The sequence below is a fragment of the Mirounga leonina genome, unplaced genomic scaffold, assembly GCF_011800145.1.
Source record: "Mirounga leonina isolate KUSES-001 unplaced genomic scaffold, KU_Mleo_1.0 Mir_91, whole genome shotgun sequence".
Taxonomy (NCBI): domain Eukaryota; kingdom Metazoa; phylum Chordata; class Mammalia; order Carnivora; family Phocidae; genus Mirounga; species Mirounga leonina.
In genome coordinates this window covers 17,386,505-17,402,805 of record NW_023270839.1, presented here as the reverse complement: position 1 = coordinate 17,402,805, position 16,301 = coordinate 17,386,505, and the positions used below count along the sequence as shown (strand labels likewise).

The following is a 16,301-nucleotide window of genomic DNA, read 5'->3' as shown; positions in this document are numbered from 1 at the left end:
TTGCCCCGGGGCGGGGCGGGTGTGTGTGTGTGTGTGTGTGTGTGTGTGTGTGTGTGTGTGTAGCAGACTGGGCTGGGTCCCTGCTGCACTGGAATCAGAGACCAGAACAACTCACTACCTGACCTGAACTTTTGGGGCCTGCTTCCCCCAGCACCCAGAGGTCCCCCTCTCCACGTCCTGATCAGCCTGAGTGTGCAAGAGAGCACAGATCTGCCTCCACCCGCTTAGCCAGAGGCCCCGACACTTGGGCAAACCAGAGCCAAGTAGAACGATGCCTGCATTTCCTGACAGAGGCAGCACTTCGAGGGGAAAAGGTTACCGCAGAAAAACCCACAGGTGTTCCAAAAAACCCCATCATTGTCTTCCCTCTGTAAAGACCTGGGTCTCTGTACTGCCTGATGTGTTATAATGAGGTTTTATAGAAAACGCTGGCCAGCACGGATGTTCCTTTGCTGGGGCTAATGGTGCTCCATGCAGTTTGGGGGGACCCGGAACCCGTTTTTTGCATGCGAATTCCCCCCAGCATATGAAAGTATGTCATGTTCTGGGACATGCTTTGTTCTTGTTCTTTTAGGCGAATAGAACCTGGGATTACCCTTCCCAAATCCATAGAACAGATAACTTCGGCAGAAAAAGCATAAAGTCTCTGAATCTGCACCTTATGGTTCCTGGGCATTTCTAAGTCACTTGTCAGAGTGATCAAGAAGTCCCCTGTAGTCTTTGGTCTGGCCCCTTGCATGCAGCCCCTCCAAGTTTGTGCTTCAGGTGGGGCTCATGAGTACATAGTTCCTCAATGAATCAGGGCTCCCATGTGACAAAATTCTAGACTCAAAGAGGGGACCAGGCCTCTTGATTCCTTCACTGTCTAATGCCTGTTTTAAGTCCTCAGGACCTGAAACTAGACCCCAGATGGAGAAGGAAACGCTCCACAGACTCAAGTCATTCCTTAGAGAAACTCAGTGGCAGACAATTTGCTATTCAGGAAAAACTGGAGTTGGTACCACATTGCTTCCCAGCGTTCCCCCTCTTGCATTTGTATATCTCCTTGAGCACGTATCCTCTACCCATTGCTGTTCAAACTGCTTCTTCCTTTGCCTTCCATTCTCAACAAATCTGTTTTTGCCCATCTTTGTTAAGTTCTATGTTAAGATCCATCTCCCAGTGTTGGTCAAAATTTATAAATTATCTGGGCTGGATGGGTCATGCCTGACAGCTTTAGCCACGAGTCTGGGGCCCAGGGTGGGCAAAAGAACGCCACCACCCTGTTGCCGATCAAGGCTCTGTAGCTCAGCTGGTTTCTGGTGGGGTTGGCTCCAAGCTCAGCTTCCCTTTCCACTCCTCTGTTGAAGAGCTGTTAACTCCCCAGGGGAAGGGCTCGGTCCTTCCTTTATCAGCATTTTCCCTCATTCCCTGTCTCCGCCACCTGTGTTTTGTACTTAGTGGTCAGGCAGCCCTGTTCCCTGCAAGCCAGTGAGCCAGGACCAGGTGCCAATTGCCATCTCCACGTGCTGCCTTGAACCCACGTCTTGCCAAGAACAGACAAGTCAAGTTCCCCTTTATCTCACATCTCGCGTCTCACCTTAGCCCTGAGTGGGCCCTCAGGCAGAGCTCAGAAGGGGGCAGCTTCCAGTTGGCATGCTCCCCTGGGGCAGCAGGGCCAGCTCGGCTTCAGGAAGTGGAAAGCTCTTTCCACCTCCAAAGCTTCCATTTTCCATGCTCCATTCCAACCTGTTGGCTATGCCTGTTTATGAGGTTTGCTAGCAAACTTCCTACTGCCCAAGTCAGTCCTGAAACCTGTGTGGAGGGTATCCTACGGGAAGGGCTCTGCTTCAGGCCACAAGACGGTGCACCCAGGACACAGTGTGTTAGAAGCAACTCTGGGTGCACCTGGGTGGCTCAGTTGGTTAAGCACCTGCGTTCAGCTCAGGTCATGATCCCAGGGTCCTGGGATCGAGCCCCGCATCGGGCTTCCTGCTCTATGGGAATCTGCTTCTCCCTCTCCCTCAGCCCCTCTCCCTGCTCGTGCTCTCTCTCTCTCAAATAAATAAAATCTAAAAAAAAAAAAAAAAAAGGGCGCCTGGGTGGCTCAGTTGGTTAAGCGACTGCCTTCGGCTCAGGTCATGATCCTGGAGTCCCGGGATCGAGTCCCGCATCGGGCTCCCTGCTCGGCAGGGAGTCTGCTTCTCCCTCTGACCCTCTCATGCTCTCTCTGTCTCATTCTCTCTCTCAGATAAATAAATAAAGTCTTTAAAAAAAAAATAAAAAAAATAAAAAAAAAAGAGGCATCTCTGGGACTGTTTGGGTAAGGAGCACAGTCTCCTAGTGTCTCCACCTCTTTCCTGCCCAGCCCCCCTCTCACGGAGGTGGGCAGGTATAAGAAACCCAGCCATCCAGAGCCCTCCCTGAGCCCTCTTAAAAGCCCAGGCAACCTTTTCTCCTACTGCCCCTTATGCGCCCTATGCCCTGCCCTCTATCCTCCGCTTCCTCCTCACCCAGGCAGCTGGTCTGCTGTTTGTCTGGCACTCCATAACCTCTACCACTCTGCCCCCAGCTGGGTACCAACAGCTGCTCAGCTCTGCACCCGTGGGAGACCCCTAGGCTTGGAGTCACCTTTTGCAAGGAGGCAAATGCCCCCACAGCTGGGTCATTTTCCTCATACTGGAGCCAGGTGTGGAGATTAATTGCATGGGAGACACTTACAGTTCATCTGGACTCCAGTCCCATGTGCTCCTCTAGGACCGAGGGCATTCTTGGTCATCCTCAGGAATTATGCTGAGCGAGGTTTGCTATTGCTAGAGGCCCCAGACCTGCCTGCCCTTTCCCTGTGCCTGGTACACCCCACAGAGCTCAGCTCACAAAGAATCAATCTGTCTTTGGAAGGAACTGGAAGGCCTGTGCAGCCCCCACACTCCCACCTTGTGCCCATTCTCAGGTGTGCAGAGCTTTTCACCCCAGTCAGGTGTTCCCAGAAGCCTTGCTCCTGGTGCCAAGCCCCTCCTGGTTAGGCACGCCTGTCAGTAGGGTTCCCAGGTTTGCCACTCCTAAGCTGCAGTGGGGACCACTTGCTTGGCCCAAAGGCCTTATTCCTAGCTAGATGAGCTTCTGTGGAGCTGTCAGGCAGCCCCGAGTCCATGCTCTACTCCTGGAACCCTGTTCCCACCAAAACCAGCTCAGGGAAAGACCCCCAAGCAGGACCCTCCAACCTTGCTCTGTGACACCAGGGAAAGAACAAACTGTGTACGCTGATTTGTCTGGCTTCTCAGTGGGGCCCCAGCACTTTAAACCCCAAGCTCAGTGGGCGTGACCCCCTGGAACCAACCAGGTCCTTAACCCTACAGCAGAAGCGGGGAACCTGAGGCCTGTGAGAAGGGATGGTGCCTAGCCAGGCAGCCCTCCCCCAAAACCTGACCTGATGCCAAGTTTCAGAGTCAGAATCTCTGCCAGGTCAAACTCTGCATCAGGGTGTGACTGGGAGCTGGGTCCCAGCAATGCTCCATAAATATTTGTGGGATGACTAGTTGAGCGGAATGTCCCAGAGGTGGTGGGGTGAGAGCGGCCTCCCTGAGGGGCATCCCGGTGGCACAACACCAGCTTGGCCCGGCAGGAGGGGGAGGTAAGGGCAGGAAGAGCAGAAACAAGCATTTCTTCCTCCAGCCGGGAAGCCAGAAGCCAGCTTGCACGGGGTTGTTTCAAAATCAACCTGGAAAGGTGGCGGCAGGTCGGGTTGGGGCTCCTCCTCCTAGAAACCCGCAGCTTCTGCTGCTGTCCCGGGCGGTGGGCAGCCCGGACGCTTACCCCCTACCCACAGCCCTGCCTGGGGAGCCTGAACCCACCTCGGGCTGCAGGGACCTTACCGTGGCCACTCCCCGGGGGGCCGTCACACCTCGAGCTCCTCACTGCAGGCCGGTGCTTGTCTCTAGCCCAGGAAGAGGCACTCCCTTCAGGCAGAAAAAGAGAAAAAGGAAAAGAAAACAACCTCAGTGCTTTGCTCGCGGAGCCACTTCTCCCGAAGGCTCCTGGTCGGTGTCCTGCCTCTGTGGGCACACAGCCTTCCTCCCCCTGGCCGCTTACTCACCGGTGTGCCCGGGAGGCTGCCAGCTACACGGGGGAGGCGGCCCACGCCCCTCTGCCTGACACACTGGAGCATGCTCTGTGGGCGCGGGGGAGCGGTGGGCTCTGGCCTGGGCGCCGGGCCGGGCGGTGGCCCCCAGCTGGGGCCTGAGTATGGGAAAGCCATGCCCGGCCCGCACCCCGCTTGGGGGAGTGCGTCCCTGTGGGCTGGGCAGAGGACACGACACGGTGGAATGACACAATTCCTAGGTAGGAGGCTATCTCCTTAGTTCCCTGGGGCTGTCAGAAGAGGGGAGAGCCAAAGCCCTGTCTGGCCCCCCCACCCCAAGGTTGGCTTCCATCCTCTGGACCATTCCCTACTTGGAAATCCTCCCGCGTCTCTGTCCTATGGGCTCAGAGAGGGCCTGGGCCTGTCTGAGCTGGAGCTGCTCCTCACCCTGTTGAGGCCGGGCGCCTGGTGTCCCTTCTCTACAGCGCCCAGCTCAGAGCCTGGGTGGGCCCAGCATCAGTTAGGATGAACTGCTGCCAAGTCCCCAGTCCCCAGCCCTCTGTCCTCATGCACACACACACTCTCTCTCTCTCTCTCTCTCTCTCACACACACACACACACACGTGGGGCCACACCCAGCACAGAGCCACCTACCTGCCCAGGCCAGCCTAAGCCAATCCAGCCTTGCTCTCCAAATGCCACTCTGACCCTAGAAGCCACTCATGTGCAGCAGTATCCTGAGGGAGGGGAGTTCAAAGCCAGCCCGGGAGGACTCCAGTTAGCACGCACTGCTCTCCCCTTCTCTCCTGACACGTCCAGAGGACACAGCAGCCCGATCACCATATCTGCTATTGCACTTGGCCGGCCAGCATCTCTCTCCCGGAACCTCGGGCCCCCACAGCATTCTCCATATCCTTAGGGGGTGGCAGCAGATTCCTGATAGGTCCCATCTTCCTCGGAGCCCAAGGTAGAGAGGGGAGAACTAGAAGGGGCGGGACCCAGGTGCAGCTCGGAGTTTCCAGCTCCCAAAATAATCAGATGCGAAAAGGAAGGAAGAAATCTCAGGGCCAGCAGGTGAGTCAGTGCCAGAGGGCCGGCTTAGTCACCTGGATGGCTGCTCCCAGCTCTTGGCACATCAGGCCAGTGCCCTCCCCCATCTGCTGTCGACAGAAGGGAGCGTGGCCTTGGCCGGGGAGCGGCAGCTGGCCCGGGGCTGCCTGGCAGGCTGGACCGTGAGCTCCTCGAGCTCCTCGAGCTCCTCGGGCCTCCTTCCCAACCGCAGCGCGCCCCTCCTCCACCACGCACCCAGGCTCACTTTGGGATTTCTCCATTAAATCCTCAGGCAACGACCTGCTCGTTTGGGGCGCTGAGCTGCTCCAACGTTGCTTGGCAATTTTGATATCGTCGGGGGTTGCTATGGGGAGGAGGGTGATGTCATTGACACAAAAAACCCACTGAATTTACAAATCAGCTGGGGCTGGAGCTATTTATAAAAACACGTTTTTCCCTGCCTTCCTTGACTGAGGGGGAGGGAAAGGAAGGGCTGCCTGCCAGGCTCAGTGGAAGCCTCCCCCAGCCCGCAGAAGCCAGACCCACCCCCCGAGCCCCCAGGCTCCCCACAGCGCAGAACTGGCTGGCCCTGGCCGCAGCTGGGCCGAACTCCCCTTGCAGGGTCTCAGCTGGTGTTGCCGTGAAGGGCATGGGGAGGGCGGCACACGGTGGGTGCTGGGCAGCATGGGCGCCAGCTTCCTGGGTTGGCAGGGGCCAGAAGCCAGCCACTCGGACGGACCCTTCAGAACCAGGGGCATGTGCGGGTCAGCGGCCTGAGCCCCTCTGGGCGCCCACAGGCCAGCTCCCCTGAATACACCAGGTGGAGCCTGGCCTTCCAAAATGCCCTCCTGGTTTCTGAGCCCCTCGGGCTCCTTCCCTAGCTCCTTTCCTCCTGCCAGCGTCCAAGTGTGGGGGCCCCGGCATTGGCCGCCTGCTCCTCTCTCACCACACTCGCCGAGACCCCATCTTGACTTTGACTGTCAACCTGGACAGGCTCCCGCAGAACCCGTGTCTGGCTGCCCCGCAGCAGACACCACCCCTGATGAGGCAGCCTCTGCTCCGAGCACCCACTGTTGCTGACAGCCGGACGGAGGCCGCTGTCCTCCTGGGCTCTTCCCAGCCCTAGGCCCTATATCCAAGGTGGCACTGGGCTGCTCGTATTATTTTTGAGAACTCTCTCATAAATCTTTCATAGTGAAGTGCTGTGGCGTCTGATTAAAAGCCCAGGTTCTGAGTTTTCCCAGTCCCGAGTTCACATCCCAGCTCTGCTGGTCCTCAGCCGAGTGACCTTTGGCCTGTGATTTAACCAGCTGAACTCAATTTCCTCATCCACAAAATGGGGATAATTTCACCTGCCTCAGAGGGCTGTGGGAATTAAGTGAACAAAGCTCCTGGCACAGGGACTGCTCATTCTGAGAGCTTAAATAAACATTAATCTTATGATGAGTGTTGCTCATCCTTAGCCACCCACCGAATGGTGGCAGGTTCACCTTCCAAAACCATGACCCCCTCAGTCACCTCCTGAGCTAAGGTCTCAAGCTGCACACATAGACACTTTGACCGAACTGCACAATACTGGACCTCATGGCATTAAGCATAAAAATTTCGATGAGTCAGGTCCCCCAACTACCAGCGGTGGAAACCTACTCCAGCTCCATCCTGAGCAGGAAAGGAATTTTTTGATGGCTGTCAGGTAACTAAATCCTAGCACTGATGAGAAGTCTGGAGAATCAAGTAAGTCCAAGGCAGAAGCCAGTGCTCCAGGCATCAGGATTGACCGCACCTGGCCAGAAGGTGCCCCTACCATGTGCCCCACCGAGGGCACCTTTGCATCTACTGCAAGAGCAAGGGAGTGGTCACGTGCAGAGGCTCAGGTCACGTGCGGGGGGCGGCACCCTGGGCACGGTGCTCCTGTTCCCACACATGAGGTGGGGAAGAAAAGTAGGGTGCTATTATTGAAGGAAAGGGGAACGGGTGCCGGGGGCCAAAAACCAGCTGATGCTCAAAACAGCATCTTTGCTATTTTTTTAAAAAGATTTTATTTGTCAGAGAGAGAGAGAGAGAGAGAGTGCGCACAAGTGTGCATAAGAGCAGGGGCAGTGGCAGGCAGAGGGAGAGGGAGAAGCAGACTCCTCGAGGAGCAGGGAGCCCGATGCGGGGCTCGATCCCAGGACCCTGAGACCATGACCTGAGCAGAAGGCAGACGCTTAATGACTGAGCCACCCAGGCGCCCCTTTGCTCTCTTTTTCTATTCATTTTCAATTCCTGAGCATGATAATCAGTAATTGCTGATTCTTTTCTTCTTCTTATCTTCCTGAGCTTCTGACAACTGATGGCCTGCCCAAACGGAGACCTACTCCTCTGCTCCATCATGTGGCATGACTTACTGATTTGGTGAGAAAACCTGCCCCCCGAGATCCATTTCTTTCAGAGGTTGTACAAGGGGCAGAGGGACCTGCCAGCCATTGGAAGACCCCCTAAGAAGCTTGACTTGGGTGGGCAGATGCCCAGATGTTCCTGGGCCAGTGGCTGCACCCTGTTGCCCTCCTTTATCCCAGGCGAGTCACGTCTCTGCTAGTTCCAGCAGGCTCCGAGCTCCCCAGGGCAGGAAAGCCAGCATGGGGCTTGGCACATAGTAAACGCTCCTGGAAACGTGGTGGAATGAATGAACGTCTGAAGAGGTTCTGTGCTCTGGCCAGCCTTACTTAGAATACGGTGAATCACGGAGCTGAAAGGGACTCTAGAATCACCAGCACCTACCCGCCCCCCCACCCCGCCCAGGTTCAACAGGTGTGAAAACTGCAGCCCCGAGAGATTAAGTGACTCAGCAAAGCTGCAGAGGAAATGAGAGGCAGAGTCATGACTGGAACTCTCTTTCCCTCCTCGCAGGCTCGGATGGTTCCCTTTGCTGCCCGCACAGGCCCACTCCGGCCCGGCCCTGATTGTGTGACATCTCTGTCATTCAGTGAAAGGCAGAGGTGGTGGTGTCACACTGGAGGCCTTTCCGCCTTTCTGTCTCGGCTCCCTGGGAGTGGCAGTCATGGCGAATCTGCCAAGACGGTGGCCTTACGATCCCTTCGTAGCAGTTTTCCACTTTATTCTTTTATTCTTGACAATGGAGATGTACTTAGAGCCTCAAAGGTAACGTGCCTCGTTTTGGTTCAGTCGGGTGCAGCTGGGATGATTGCTGACATCAAGTGTCCTGCTACGTGGTTTAAGGAAACCAGTGGGGACGTGCTCAGAAAGGCCATGCAGCAGTGACATCCGAATGTTTGATAAACGAATGCTTCCCAGGTTTTCCCAGAGGATGAAAACTTCCAGAAACAAAATCGAGGGTTCTAGTCCATGGCAAGAATTCCTTTTTCCAGACATTTCGGATCTTCCCCACACTTGCCCTTGTGCCGTGTATCTAGGAAGCCTTACGAAGACCTTCCTAATGGCTGTGTGGGCCTGTCTCCACCTGCCTACACTTGTCAACCGCACTACTGCAGGGCCAGGAAGGGAGGGACAGATCCGTTCCACCTTCATCCCCTACCGGGAAAGGAAGGGCTTGGATTAATGAGTGCGTGTGTCCTGCACTCTGGGGCGGCCTCACCTCAGAGGTGCCCCTAAACCTTGGGCCTCCAGGAGAACCAGACCAAGGGAGAGGCCCACCTTCAAGAGATTTTCCCAAATGGCTTTCTTCATGGCAGGTGGGCTGCCTGGGAAGCGGAGGTTTCCAGGATCTCTGCCCACCCTCCAAGGTGTTGGTAGTAAAGGGGAAGATGGTCAAGTAAAGGTCAAGTCCTGAGGGGGTCCTCAGTGGGAAGGCAGCTTAAGGGCCCTGTCAGATAGGGATGCGCTGGGTCCCTTTGGTGCCCTCTCTGGCCCTGCTCCTCCGTCCATCCTGGGGGTGGGGGGCAGGGAGCCCAGGTAGTGAGGTGACCTGGGGGTTGCGCAAGGTGCGTGGAAGACAGCTGGTGGCAGGGAATTTTCTCTGCCGGGACTCCATGGGGGTAGGCATGCCTGCGGGCTGCCCATTAAGGGATTTCTCCTCAACGAAAGCAAATTGGGAAAGCCCAGGCAGAGTTACTACTGCTGCTGGCTAGCAGGCTTGCTGCCTGGCCGCTGACCCTCTGGCCTTGATCAGAAGGCCCAGTGCTGCCTGAAAGTGAAGAGGGAATGCCGAGGCCTTCCAGGGGCCCAGTTTGGGTCGCAGAACCTGTCTGGATACCAATGGGCACGGGAAGCCGGGAGGAGGTCAAGGGACCATAGTGCAGTTGGAGGGAAGACAGGGATTCTTCCCTGAGAAACTGGTTTAGCAGCCCCCCATGCCTCCATCCCCACAGTGCCTCTGCCTCTGGGCCATCCAGGGGGAGCAAGAAGAGAGGCGGTTCAGGGGATTGACCCTGAGGAGTTAACAACAATGTGAAGGCCAGCTCAGAAACTGGTCAGAGCTACGAACTGCAGAGTCCCAAGTATTGGACTCACAAGTGTTATCCTCTTTCCAGCCGAGGATGTGATGGGCCTTTGCTGTCCCAGCCCCAGTTCACCAGGAGCAGAGCCTTCTCAACACATCTCAGCTTCTGCATGAGCAACGGCTTTCGTGAACAATGTGGCAGCCCAGGTGAAACAAAGCAGCAAGAGGACAATTGTGGAGGGTTCCCACGGTCTCTATAACGTGACTAAAAGCTCATTTCCTTGGGCACAATGTATAGGCTATGCATTGTGCTAAACCCTTGCCATATATTAACTCAATTAATCCTCACAACAATCTAATTTATGAATCCATTCAACAAATATCTATTGAGTACCTGCTAGGTGCCAAGCTCTGTGCTAGGTGCTGAGGATAACTCAGTGAACAAGACAAGTCGCTGTCCTCATGAAGTTTACAATCTAGTAGGACCTATTATCCCATTCCAGAGATGAGAAAACTAAGCCCTCCTGAATTTAACTTACTTGCTCAGGTCACTAAGTGACAGGGCAGGGCATTGAATCCAAGCAATCTGTTTTAGAATCCAGCATGCTATTTGCTACCAAATGCTTCCTTCTTTTCTTCCCAACACCACCCGTGTGGCAGACACTATTGGTTACCTCTCTGAATCCGTCTCCCTTCTTACTTGCTGGGAGAAACCCGGTTTATTTGGATGTACCCTTTCATACCTGTGTCCTCGGGGAAGGGCCCCTTCCCAGCCTCAGCCCCACGATCGAATGGTGATTAGTTTGAACTAATCTTCATAATTCCCTTCCTGTTGCCACGGGTTAGTTTAGGCCCCAGGGATCCCCCATGTGGATGACAAGGGGGGAAGTTTGCTGGGAGGGTTTCTGGGCAAAGTTTTCTTGTGCTGTTCCAAGTTGTGGCTCTGGGAACTGTGGTCACCAGCTGGGTTCCATAAGGTGACCAGCCTGAGGACTAAAGCCAACAATGCTGAAGATGGCAGACTAGAAACTTGGGCCCTCCGCATTTGCTGAGCTGCAGGCTTGTTATGAGATAACAGATATTCTTACCCCTTATGAAATTTTGGATTGTTTTTCCGACTTTTGTAGCTGAAAACTTCCTAACACCAACCAGCTCCAATCCCTGCCACGCAATGACACCCCAACCTCGTCTGGCCCTCACAGTTCCTGAGTGTCTTCAAACACATCTGCTCCACTCCTTTGACCTTTGGTTGCTTACCTTGAGATGTCCTTTGACTTTTTTCTCTCTACATCTATTGGTTTTAACCTGTAATATCCTGTTTCTCTAACTAAATCATAAACTCCCTGAAGGGAGTGAGCATCCTTACAGTTCTATCGGCCCTTCGTGGTGCTTGTCATTAATATGGAACCCCAGTAGAGCTTAATAAATATTTCTTGGCTCATCTTCTTTGACACATTCTGAGAGATTATTTGCTGCCCTAGAGGGGTAAATGAACACATTTCAACAAAGAATAAAACAGGCGTCAACAGGTTGCTGCTGGAGGCCTGAGTGAGTAAGAATGTCAGGCGTCTCCATCTTGGCTTAGACTCCCCAGTGGGTGACACCAGCTCCAACTTCCTCCTATGCACTCAGCTCTGGGGGCCGCTGCGGAGACAGAGGAATCTGCTGCTTGCTATGAGCCCAGGAACTTTCATGCGGAGCAACCACATCTTATTTTTAATTCTCACGATGGCCCTTTGGGGTAGGAGCCATGCAGTAGTTTCTAGATGACAGACTGACCTGCCCAGCTCAAGTAGCGGGTAAGGAGCAGACCTAGGGTTTGAGTCCAAGTTTTCTAGTTCCTGAATTGAGTTTATAGGGCTCCCTCTGTTCCCCTTTTTCTTTTTCCTATTAAGCAAGCAGTCTATCTTTTACTCATTAGCTCAGGAGAGGGAGATAGCAGAGGGTAAAACAAATCGTTTCCAAAAGCCTAAGCTCTAGCAGGAAGAATGTCAGCCTCAGAAAGAGACTAAATGTCTTGGCCTTAAGTGGGGTGAGTAGGCCCTGCTCCCTAAGCTGGACAGTCTTTCCCCTGGTGGGGGAGGGGAGTGAGCCAGATCTGTCAGTGGCTAGAGGGAAGGAAATCTGCATCCTGCTGCCCACCACCCAAGGGCAGCAAGACCCTGCCTGATGCGTCAGAACAAACTGACCAGGGGCAGCCCTTTAAGGATTCCTGTGTTTTGAACACAGCATAGAAGCAGCAGAGAGCCATAAGCCAGAGGAGACCCTACAGACTGAAATGCCCTTGTGGACTGAAGACTGGGGACCAGACGGAGCTTCCTGATAGCTTGGTTACTTGGCTGATCTTGAGACTTGTCTTAAGGACAAAGATTTGGTTTCCTGAAGGCCATCTCCAACAGAAACAACTCCTTTCCCCTTATCTTTAGATTACAGACCACCATGCTTCTTTCGCCTACCTTTATCATATTACAGATTTGGCTATACTATAAATGAACTCAAAAGACAGTAAAGGTAGAATCAATTAGCTGGGATCCCAATGTACTTGAGAGGACTTCAGAGAACTTTAGACCATTCAAGCAACATTAGAACTAAATCAGTACAGCTATCTACAAGTTATCTGTACTAAAAACTTTCATTCCCAATTTTCTATAAGGTAGGCACTCATGCTATCCTCATTTCACAGAGGACACTAGCTCAGAACGGGTAAGTAATTGTTCAATGCCACACAGCCAGGACTCAAGCGTAGGTATTCTGGCTCTCGATGCATTTCTAACCACCATGCTAGTATTTGATTCGGCACCATAGGCAGGAGCCACCTCAATACTGAGGATGTTCTAGCAAGCCCTGGGCCTGTGCAATTGACCCCCTATAATATGAGCACTACATACAAGTTATAACTAAGGTATAAAAAAACCCCACAGATCTTGTCCCCAAGAGCTCATCTGAGTGAGAGAGGTAAGGCATGTACCTGCGCCTGTAATGCAGCCGGGAAATGGTACAGGTAGGAGCTATGGGGCGGCCCCTAGTGGCCTCTACCGTGGAACCTCAACCACGGGTCCCCACATGCTAGGATGCTGGATGTGCCTGTCTGGGTGAGTCCTGAGCAAGGGGAGTGGCTTCCCTATCTATTCAATGATGGAGTCCAGTAGACGGGGAAGGTATCTCCCAGCAACACTAGTTAACTTTCATGTACTTTGCCTCCTAGCTCCTATTCCTGCCCGCCTAACCCCCTCGATTTGCTGGGACTCCTAGACTCCACTGTACCAGCTCATTTCCTTGAATGAGCCAATCTCATTGAAGGTTCACATGTCCCCTTTTCAATGTTTTTATCACCTGATTCTAACATTACCAGATTTTTCAATTTTGTTTGGAAAAAAATGCAAAAGCAAACAAGTAAATGTATATATTCATCTTTTTGTTCACAGATTTTAATGGGTATTTGGTTTTATGACATGCCATTCTCACTTGGCTAATTGCAGGAGTGAAGCAATTAACTAGAAACACATCACGTGACCAGGCCAGTAAGCTTGAAATCGCAGCATACGCGGATTCACATAACTTTCAAATGAATGTGAGGCTGAATTAAACACATGTGGGAAATAAAGTACACATTCCAGTGGAATAAATACACCTGTGGAAATAACATTTAATTTTAAAAGGAGTAAACAGGACAACGAGATGAATCACAACGTAAGGTCAGCAGTCAATAACAACAAAAGGTTATGGAACATAAAGTGACACAGAAAAGTGAGAAGGTGCCATGCTCATCTAGAGCCGAGGATAGATTTTACCCCCCCTCCCCAAGGCTCCAGTGCGACTAGTTTTTGAACTCATAGCTGCTCTTTTCCAACATTTTAATTCACGACTTATTTTTGAAAACTATGTGCTAATTTCTGGGAGTATATAAAATTAATAGATGCATAGTCCTTTGTTCACAGGGGATTTGAGAAACAGCAGTTTGGGCAGCCACTCCATTCCCATGGAGAAACCAATCTGAACTTATGGGACAATACTGCTCAGCAGCCGAAAATCTGCCACTGGAGCCTCTGAGGAGCAGGATTCTTGACAGTGGTATGCTTTGATAGAAAAAAGGCATATGGGGCGCCTGGGTGGCTCAGTCGGTTAAACGACTGCCTTCGGCTCAGGTCATGATCCAGGAGTCCCGGGATCGAGTCCCGCATTGGGCTCCCTGCTCGGCGGGGAGTCTGCTTCTCCCTCTGACCCTCCTCCCCCTCGTGCTCTCTGTCTCTCATTCGCTCTCTCGCAAATAAATTAAAAAAAGAAAAAAAAGAAAAGAAAAAAGGCATATGTTTGCGGCGCCTGGGTGGCTCAGTCGTTAAGTGTCTGCCTTCAGCTCAGGTCATGATCCCAGGGTCCTAGGATTGAGCCCCGCATCGGGCTTCCTGCTCTGCGGGAAGCCTGCTTCTCCCTCTCCCGCTCCTCCTGCTTGTGTTCCCTCTCTCGCTATGTCTCTCTCTGTCAAATAAATAAATAAAATCTTAAAAAAAAAAAAAAGAGAAAAGGTATATGTTTGTAGAAGTTTAGCCTAAGTTCATCATGGTCTGTCTGTTCCTTTCTTAAGTCAGTTTGTAGAAACTCAAGTTTCTATATGAAAGCCATAAAATGCACTTTGTTTTGAAAAAAGTCAAGTTTTATGTAATTCACTCCCTTGTTCACAGACATAGGAAATTATAATATAAGGAAGATGGTAATTTTGGAAAGCACGTCTCAAATAGAAAAATTATAAGATATTTGAATATATATGAATTTTTAGCATACTAAAAATGTAAGTTTAGATATATTATCTTTAATTATTTAAAATACTTTCTCTTCTTTTCTTTTTTTTTTTTTAAGATTTTATTTATTATTCATGAGAGAGAGAGAGAGGCAGAGGCAGAGGGAGAAGCAGGCTCCCCGCGGAGCAGGGAGCCCAATGCAGGACTCAATCCCAGGACCCTGGGATCATGACCTGAGCTGAAGGCAGACGCTTAACCGACTGAGCCACCCAGGCGTCCCCTTTCTCTTATTTTCTTAAGAGATTTTATTTATTTGAGAGAGAGCGAGAGAGAGCATGAGCAGGCGGGAGGGGCAGAGGGAGAAGGAGAAGCAGACTCCCCACTCATAAGGGAGCCTGATGTGGGGCTTGGTCCCAGGACCCTGAGATCATGACCTGAGCCAAAGGCAGACGCTTAACACACTGAGCCACCCAGGCACCCCTCAGTCCCTCATTTTAATTCCAAATTAATCTTGCTTTGATATTTAGATGATAAAGCTTCCCAAATTTCCCATTAAAAACAAAACAAAACAAAACTAATAGTTATTAGGCTTTTTATTTCTTAATATAAAGAAAAGATCACAAAACTATGGCCCATTATTTCTTAGACAATAGACAAAAAAGAAAGAAAAAAGTAATCCACGGGTATGGTCAGAAAATTCAAAAGGTGCAGAAATGCACAAAATGAAAAGTAAAAGCCTTCGTTCTTTTCTCTCCCCACTCCTGTGGCTCTCCCCAAAGGTAATCACGTTTCCTCGTCAGCTTTTTTGTTTTTAACCAAGGCTGAAACGTCTGCAGTTTCCCCCTCCAAGCCTAAGGCAAGTTCTGCCATCTCTATGCCAACCGGGAAGACTGGTTGTCAGCACCAGTGCCAGAGCACCCCTGCGGTCTACGCAAATGGTCGCATGTCACCTCTGCACTGGCGGGGCTCCTGTTTTCCTGGGGTCTGTCCTACTGATCATCCCTTTGGGACTAAGGAGCCTTGCAAGCAGGAAGACAACAATACAAATGGTGCTTTTCTTTGAGTGTGCCAACCTGTGTCAATGTGTCTTTAGATAAGTTCTTAGAAAACTTTCTCAGCTGGAGGGAATATTCAAATTTAATAAATATTGCCAAATCACCTTCTGATAATGTACAATTTGCACTCCAGTTAATAATACAAATAATATATGGGTACCTGCTTCCCTTCACTGTCACAAATACAATTTTCAACTATTTCCTATGTGAATGATAAAAATTTCAGGTTTATTTTGCATCTTATTTAGTTAGGAATGAAGGGTGACTATCTCAGGTAAGTGGGCCATTAAAATGTTTTTAATGGATTATGTCCTTAGTCTATTTCTATTGGTTTTCAAAAATTTTTAAGGAGTTCTTTGTACTTTAGGGTTAAATAGTGCTTTGCCAATATTTTATTCATTCAGACACTTGGGTTAAAACAGGAAACGAGGTAAATCCCCACCTTTAAGGAAGTTAAATTCTAGTAGTGGGATACAGAAAAAAAATTTACACACACACGAGGTTGTGATAGGTGCTTTGGAAAAAACAAAGCAGGTAAAAGGGGACAGAAAGTAGCAGCAGTGTGTGTGTGGGGGGATGCTGCTGTGTATAGAATGGCCAGGGAAGACCTCTCTGATAAGGTGGCGACTACTCTCTGAAGGGAGTAATCCAAGTGAAGATACAGGCAGAAGAAATGGGAGGCTAAAAGGCCCTAAAGAGAGAAACTAGGAGGAGGTGGACAGGCTGGGGAGGAGTGAGTGAGGAAAAGGAGAGTCAGGGAAGAAGTCAGGGGATAGTGGGGCAGACCGGTAGGGTCTCACAGGCTGTGATAAGGGTTCTGTTATGACTGTGGGTGGGGAGGGAAGCATAGAGATCAGTTATGAGACCTTGAAATAATGCAATTGAAAGATGATGCAAATATATGTTGCAAGTTATTTTTCCTAGTTTCAGTTTATGGCGTTTTTTTTTTGGAGGGGAGAGATAGGTAGCCATTAGATTTTGGTTTTTATCTACTATAGTAA

The 16,301-nt window shown here is 51.3% G+C and overlaps 1 protein-coding gene across 1 annotated transcript in view; it reads right to left on the bottom strand.

Moving 5' to 3' along the window:
* Positions 1-3,938, bottom strand: part of PAK6 (p21 (RAC1) activated kinase 6) — a 33,985-nt gene extending 30,047 nt beyond the window's left edge. The window contains exon 1 of the mRNA XM_034993639.1: positions 3,855-3,938. The gene's annotated coding sequence lies outside the window, so the exon portion shown is untranslated. The remainder of the gene's footprint in view (positions 1-3,854) is intronic.
* Between the last annotated feature and the right edge of the window lie 12,363 nt (positions 3,939-16,301).